Below are 6,406 nucleotides of genomic sequence, written 5' to 3'. Positions count from 1 at the left end.
GGAGTCACTGTCAGACATGACAATAATGTCAAGTGGTGATATGCCCAAGACTGAGGTAATGGAGGAACCCTGACCCAGAACCACAAGACTGGGCACTTGGATGAGGACTCCATCTGAGCACTGAAATAAGTGGGACCACCAACCATTGTGAGCTATAAGAATTCAGAGTTCCAATCTTTGGATGCTGGAGCTTAGCTGTACCACACGTCACACTTGGAGCCTAACAGGACTTCAACTCCACAGGACCCATCCTGCCACTCTAGCTGCCTGGCTTGAGACTGACACCCACCCCGACCTGCGGACTCACCAATGACTGGAGACTTGGACTTGGCACCCCACATTTGCTCTATCACATAAGCTCCTCCTCTCTTTGTGTGACTTACATTTAAATCTATTGGCTTATTGGTGAGGTCTCCCCTAATATACCTGGCATTGCAGAAAAACACAAATGTGTGTGAGTGACTTTTTTCAGGGATGTTCCTTTGCTCATGACAGACAGTCTCACCTGGAACAACTCAGGTCTGGTCTTCGTGATTGCTAACTTCTAGCAAGCTAGCCTAGGTTTGCTCTCAGAGCAGTGGTGGCCTTCCAGAGGTGATGTAAAAATATGAAAGCACGTTTTCAAGCTTCTGCATGCATCAAGTTAACACTATTTCATTGGCCAAAGCTAGCCCCATAGGCAAGTGCACAGTGCAGAAGGTATTACCAAAGATTAAGGATACAGGCATGATGCATTCAATCTGCCATGCACAGTGTTTTGACTAGTCTTATCATGTTTTATTCTATTTGTTTTTGAGTTGTTCTTACTCTGCCACTCTTTAAAAACCTATCTTAGCTATTACAGTGTTGAATCTCTTTCTCTGTTGTAAATGCAATCTCTAAGTTTTATTAGTATCCTATTTTTTTTAGAATGTTTCTTTGTGGTGTAGTGACTTTATGCTGTTAAAACTTATTTTTAAACTTAATTATATGGATAAATAATAAAAATGAATATAATCAGTGATTGACTAATCAGTAAGCAGATACAGTGCTTTTAAATATTATGAATTGAGTTCTGAGAAGGTTTTTAAATGCTACACATTTTGTCAAAATTCTATACTTGATTTCAAAAAATTAAGTAAATAAGTGCTTATATGCTTGAAATATTGATAAACACTCACTTCCTGCTTGTCCACTGTCCATTGGACATTCGTAGTTCACATGTGCATTTTTCACTGCATTCCTTTACTGTTGATGGTTCAATTCATCATGTAAAACCATTCCAAGTTGAATTTTGAGGAAAACATACTAAAAAGTTACATATGGAGAAATTCTTAAACCCAGACGTTAAAAGCTATTGTATTTTATCTGTTGGGTATAGAACTAAGCTATGTTTTAAGAAATAAGACAAGAATATTTTCTGAGATTACTTATTTTTTTGTCTGTGGAGGTTCAGAGTCCTATAGAAACCTTTTTTTCTTTGCCACTTTAAACAGGCATTGTAAATTGCTTGTTACTAGATTATAACCTTGTAAGAGCAAATTACGGTTCATAGAGCTTTGAATTACCATGAAACATTTTGTGCCTACATGAGTAAATGACAAAAATAGGCTAATAAATACTACCTACTTATATTATGATGTTTGCCCTTTTAAAAAGGGTTATTACTGTGTAACTCCCCAGAAAGCTGGATAAGGTATTACTTCTGATCAAACAACTTGGACCAGGAGAAGGCCTGGGGGTTCTAATTCTCCCAAGGTTAGCTCGGTGGGTTTGTAATATTCTGGAACCTAAAGTGACAGCATAAAGCCTCATCCTACCAGACGCTCTTGCTTTGATTTTCTGCAGAACCAAACCTCCAAACAGAATTTAAGTGCAAGTAGTTTATTTGAAAGTGATCTGAGGAAACACTGCTGGTGAAGTGGGGAAGTGAAACAATGAAGGGGAACCAGCCAAGTTAATAAGCTGCAGGGGAACTCTCGGAGTGAGTGCAGAATGCATACCTCAGGGAAGGCCCTGGGAGCTGGCATCATTATCCCCTCACTCCCATTCATCAAGGGACAAGAGAACTGGAATCATTATCTACCGATTCCCATCTAGTCCCTCAAAGACGGAGGGCTGCTCACAGGGAAACTGATTTCCCTGCACTTTCATTCAGTTCTTGCTTAGTGAGTTGAATGTGGTTGTGTGGCCACAAAGAAAGTCAAAGAATCTCCATTGCTGGCAGCTGGAAGTCAGGCTTCTTGAACCAGTTAAGTGTAAGGGAATATGAGCAGGGCAGCACAAGTATGTACCAGGTACGTAAGGGCATGGAGTAACATCAAGAAGTTAGTTCATTCTCAGGCAGACATGAATATTATCTTTATTCCACTTAATGATGGGTTCTTTTTACATGTTACAAGTCAGATAAGTGTTTCCATTAGGATGGTGGAAAATTCAGTGGAAATCTGTGTAACCCTTACATGGTGCATTAACTCACTGCATTTCAGCATTAGGTCACCTGTTTCGGTAGGTAATCAGAAAGAACTTAACAATATTAAAGAAAAAATAATTTCGTTAAATAAAATGTATAAATTGTAAACTTATTTACTGTCCCTTTCAAGTATAATTGATAGGCTAATCAGAATCCATAAAAGTTTTAATTTCCCCTAATATAAATTTATAAGAAAATTTAAGATTGATTTCCTTTCTTGGGCAAAAGATAGGCAGGCAATATAAATGAATATAGCAGGTGAGCTAGAGACTATGAAGTTTCCCCCTTTACAAAGGAAGCAGCTACTTTTCAGTCCCTGTCTATAGTTACTATGTAGGGATGAAAGGTCTTGTGTTATCAGAACTTCTGAGGATTCAAGAAAAGTTGGAATCTGAACACTTAAGTATTAGCATTTTGTCAATTATTAAAAAATTACTATGCTAGTCTAACCTCATAAACATCAAGAACATCATTTCTCAACAGAATAAACTATGAAGTTATTTCTTAACTTTGAACTGATCTATTAAAATTTATGATTAACCTTTTGATGTTGAAATTTGACTTATTGTTTAGCTTTAACTTATATTGACTTTTTTCTCATACCTGTCTATTCTCAGTGTTATATTAATATTCTTGGTATAAAACTCATGCCTTAACCAGTATCTGTTAATCCCTGCTTTGTTTTCTGGGGACTCCAATGTTAGAGTATCCTATGCATACAGACGCATTCATGTGGATGACTATGAACATCTAGGTATCTGTGGCCAACAGGCCAGTGAAAAGAACAATAAACAGAATCACGAACTTGTATTTTGTTTCTTTGTAGCCTCATTTTCTAGTCTGTGAAGATGGAGGTAACATTGATTACTATAAAACAATAGTTAAAGGCTTTGGAAAACTACCAAATGCGTTTTTTGAATATGACTATCTCTTAAGTTTCTGATCTAAAATTTTATAGTACTTTGTAATATAAAATAGAAATTTGCCGTAATTGTTTAATTTGCATCAATAAAAATTCAATTCAGTTCAACTACTTAACAAAAATATGCAAAGGACTATTTTACTTACTGGATTAGCAAAGATTAGAAAGATTAAAAATACCCACTTTAATGTGGATCTGAGTATTGGGTTCCCTTTCACTCCAGGAGGAAGTGTAAATTAGTGTAACTTTCAGAAACTCAGTTCAAATTAAATGTATTTAATGTTATCAAATTAAAATTTAAATGTTATCAAATTAAAAAGTACAGATGTGCCCTTTTATTTAGCAATTCAACTTTTAGGAAGTGCATTGTAACATTGTTCATACCATAAAGAAAAAGAAACAACCTACGTGTTTTTAAAAAAAATATGAATAATTTTGTGAATGTTGACACAGCTGGTCAGTGGAATATTTTCCATTCAATAAATGCAAAATGGTGTATAATTATGTTTGTTTACATGGAAATAATATATGTGAAGCCAAAAAGTAGAATTCAAAACATTTCTTTTTTTTCATTATTATTAAATTTTTCAGGGTAATACAGGATTATATGTTTCAAGTATACATTTCCTTGAAACTAGATTTGTATATTGCACCTGTGTGGCTCAGTTGGTTGGAATGTTGCCCAGTACACCAAAACAATGTTTCTATTGTACCATTTTTGTTAAAGTGCAAGTGATGATAAAAAAGAAGAGAAGAGAGAAAGAATGAATGAGAGAGAAGTACAATCGGCCCTCCCTTTGCATGCTAGTGTGGAACTATAAAACTGAATGTACAAGTTGTTTCTTACTACCTGTGATAAGTGTGTACAGAAATGAAAAAAAATTATAACATTAATATCTATTTTGTGCACAGTAATATAAATTATTAGAAGACTTGGGAACTAAGGTGTTTTATTTCTCAATAAAAAATTATCAAGAGTAGTTGAATAGTGTTTGCCTTCTTGTCATATAACATACAATATGGAGCAAACATCTTTTGTATGTCTTGGCAAATTGTCATACTCCTTATTAAGTTTGGGTCATCATCTAACTATCTTTTGCGCTGTCAAAGTCATGCAATATCTCTGAGAGTTTCTTTAATGGCAAGATTTTTGGTAGCATCACTTCACCAGGGACCTTTTCATCCTTTCATCACAACTACATTCCTCATTTATGCACATAAATTTGACTTCACTAAGTTCCTCTCCAATGACAGCACTGTCAACATCGCCATGGTCAGCTCTTTCTTCTATTACTCCATCTACATTCTGTTTGAACTCCACTTCTGACATTATCACTTCTTTTTATGCTCAACTTTCATTTGGCTGGCCAATTTCTTCTTTCCATTATTCTTTTTTCTAAAATGTCACCTGGGTTTATAACTGCGGAACAAGGAGGCAGCACAGACATGAACTTTGCTGTGTGTGCGTGAACAGAATAACAGTGTCCAATCACAGACAGACTTTGAAAGAGATAATACCATTGGTCACTGATGATGTTGCACTGGTGTTATTTGTAAAGTGATTGGTGGACCAAAGAGTAAGCAAATTTTGTACTTTATGCAATTAATAACTCACAGTCAATATGACACAGAAACTGAAATGTGAACCACTTTGTTGTGGGATGAAGTTATAACTGAACTGTGGTAACTGAGTTGTGCATATCTGCACCACGCAGATCTAGGACTGTAAACAGAAAAAGCCTTGAAGAGCGTGAAACAGAATATTAAAAGAGTAAGTGGCTGTCCTGGGTCTTGCAATCGCTAATAGTTTTATTTTTTTTTTATTAAAAAATCCTAATATATATTCTATGTAGTCCTGCTATTAATATACAGTTGACTTTTGAACAACATGGGCTTGAACTGTGTGGGGTCACTTATACATGGATTTTTTCAATAAACATGTATATTTTTCAAGCCTCAGTTGGGAGTGCATCAGATAGAGAAGGACAGCTGTATGCATTGATCGATGCCATGCTATGTAGGGGCCTTGAGCATTCCTGGACCTTGTTGCCTGCTGGGTGTCCTAGAAACAATTTCCCATGGGCACCAGGACAATTTAAGTTTTGGGGGGGGTCAGAAGTTATATGTCGATTTTCTAAAGTATATTTTATTGATTATGCTATTACAGTTGTCCCATTTTTTTCTCTCCTTTAGCCCCCTCTACCTTGCACCCCCCTACCAGAATTCCCCTCGCCTTTTTTCATGTCCATGGGTCGGTTTTACATATAAGTTCTTTGGCTTCTCCATTTCCTCTACTATTCTTAACCTCCCCCTGTCTATTTTGTACCTACCAGTTATGTTTCTTATTCCTTGTACCTTTCTTCCTATTCTCTGCCATCCCTCTCCCTGCTGATAACCCTCCATGTGATCTCCATTTCCATGATTCTGTTCCTGTTCTAGTTGTTTGCTTCGTTTGGTTTGGTTTTTGTTTTTTAGGTTCAGTTGTTCATAGCTGTGCATTTGTTGTCATTTTACTGTTCATAGTTTTGAACTTCTTTTTCTTAGATAAATCCCTTTAACATTTAATATAATAAGGGCTTGGTGATGATGAATTCCTTTAACTTGACCTTATCTGGGAAGCACTTTATCTGCCCTTCCATTCGAAATGATAGTTTTGATGGATATAGTATTCTTGGATGTAGGTCCTTGCCTTTCATGACTTTGAATGCTTCTTTCCAGCCCCTTCTTGCCTGCAAGTGTTTTTTTTGTTTTTGGGTGTTTTTCTTAGAAATCAGAAGATAGTCTTACGGGAACTTCTTTGTAGGTAACTCTCTCCTTTTCTCGTACTGCTTTTAAGACTCCCTGTTTATCTTTAATCTTGGGTAATTTAATTATGATGTGTCTTCTTGTGTCCTTCCTTGGGTCAGCTTCTTTTGGGATTCTCTGAGCTTCCTGAACTTCCTGGAAGTCTATTTCTTTTACCAGATTGGGGAAGTTCTCCTTCATTATTTGTTCAAATAAGTTTTCAATTTCTTGCTCTTCCTTGTCTCCTT

The sequence above is a fragment of the Pteronotus mesoamericanus genome, unplaced genomic scaffold (genome assembly GCF_021234165.1).
Source record: "Pteronotus mesoamericanus isolate MK-2021 breed Mesoamerican mustached bat unplaced genomic scaffold, CSHL_Meso_final contig_25, whole genome shotgun sequence".
NCBI lineage: Eukaryota > Metazoa > Chordata > Mammalia > Chiroptera > Mormoopidae > Pteronotus > Pteronotus mesoamericanus.
Note: the sequence above shows the minus strand (reverse complement) of the source record.